Genomic DNA, 2,107 nt, shown 5'->3' on the forward strand with positions numbered 1-2,107 from the left:
ACCAAGATTTGGTCGATTTCCTTGGCCAAACAAATTGCTTTTATTAAGTAATCATGCCCTTATTTTACCTTTTAATGAATGAAAGATAAATATATGAAGAAATATAAGGCATTTTTTTAGATAATGTCTAAATTTTAATTTTTTTTTATTATTAACATATAATGTATTATTTGTTTCAGGGGCACAGGTCTGTGATTCATCAGTCTTACACAATACACAGCGCTCCCCACAACACATACCTTCCCCAATGTCCATCACCCAGCCAGCCACCCCATCGTTCCCACCCCCCACCACTCCAGCAACCCTCAGTTTGTTTCCTGAGATTAAGAGTCTCTTATGGTTTGTCTCCCTCTCTGGCTTCATCTTGTTTCATTTTTTCCTCTTTTCCCCTATGGTCCTCTGTCTTGTTTCTCAAATTCCACATATCAGTGAGATCATATGATAATTGTCTTTCTCTGATTTACTTATTTCGCTTAGCATAATCCACATCGTTGCAAATGACAAGATTTCATTTTCTCATGCCTGCATAATATTCCATTGTATATATACCACATCTTCTTTATCCATTCATCTGTTGATGGACATTTAGGCTCTTTCCATAGTTCGGCTATTGTGGACATTGCTGCGATAAACATTGGGGTGCAGGTGCCCCTTCGGATCACTACATTTGTATCTTTGGGGTAAATACCCAGTAGTGCAATTGTTGGGTCGTATGGTAGCTCTATTTTCAACTTTTTGAAGAACCTCCATACTGTTTTCCAGAGTGGTTGCACCAGCTTGCAGTCCTACCAACAGTGTAAGTGGGTTCCCCTTTCTCCGCATTCTCACCAACATTTGTCATTTCTTGACTTGTTAATTTTAGCCATTCTGACTGGTGTGAGGTGGTATCTCATTGAGGTTTTGATTTGTATTTCCCTGATGACAAGTGATGTTGAGCATTTTTTTCATGTGTCTGTTGGCCATTTGGATGTCTTCTTTGCATAAATGTCTGTTCATGTCTTCTGCCCATTTCTTGATTGGGTTATTTGTTCCTTGGCTGTTGAGTTTGATAAGTTCTTTATAGATTTTGGTTATCAGCTCTTTATCTGATAGTCATTTGTAAAAATCTTCTACCATTCTGTCGGACTTTGAACCCACACTAGAGGGCGTCCTGAGATTTAGAAAGCTACAAGGATCGTCTCTAACCACCAAACAAGTCTTGTTTGTAGACTGGGCTTTCCAGCTTAAACCAAGATTTGGTCGATTTCCTTGACCAAACAAATTGCATTTATTGAGTAATTATGCTCTTATTTTACCTTTTAATGAATTAAAGACAAATATATAAAGAAAGATAAGGCATTTAAAAAGAAAATAACATGTTGAGTTAAAATGGTAGTAAATATCCTTGTTCAAGGACTGATAGAATTTTCAGACAATTTTTTGTCTTAATGAAGGTAAAGGAATTATTCCTGTCATATTTTTTTTCAGTTTTTTATTTTGAGTTTTTCAATTTCATTTGTTTTGTCTCCTTTGGAATTGTTATTTGTTTTATGTTTTTTGTTTTTATTTTTGTTTTATGTTTTGATTTAGTTCAAAATTGAAAAGCTTCAAAAAGATAAGAAGTCCCTCTCTCAACCCTGTCCCATCCCTAACAGGCAACAACTGATATTAGTACCTTGCTTATTTTTCCAAAGACATGTTATGCCTATGCAAGCAAACATTAATAAATATAATAATGTCTAATATATATATTTTCCCTTTTACACAAATTTTGACCATATGCTTTCCCACACCTTGCTTTTTTACACTTAACCATGTACCATGGATACCCTCCCATAAGGATGTATTAAGAGCTTCCTGTGTCTTTTTATTTTTTATTTTAAAGATTTATTTATTTATTAGAGAGAGAGAGCAGAGGGGAGGGCAGCGGGGGAAGGAGAGAGAAACTCAAGCAGACTGCCTGCTGAGCACGCAGCCTTACCAGGGGCTGGATCTCAGGACCATCAGACCTGAGCCAAAACCAAGAGTTGGATGCCAAACTGAATCAACCACCCAGGTGCCTTGTGTCTTTTTATTTTTTAATGGTACTCCTTTGTATAGATACATGATGCTTCTTTTTTTTTTTTAA

The sequence above is a fragment of the Phoca vitulina genome, unplaced genomic scaffold (assembly GCF_004348235.1).
Source record: "Phoca vitulina isolate PV1807 unplaced genomic scaffold, GSC_HSeal_1.0 scaffold31, whole genome shotgun sequence".
Taxonomy (NCBI): Eukaryota; Metazoa; Chordata; class Mammalia; order Carnivora; family Phocidae; genus Phoca; species Phoca vitulina.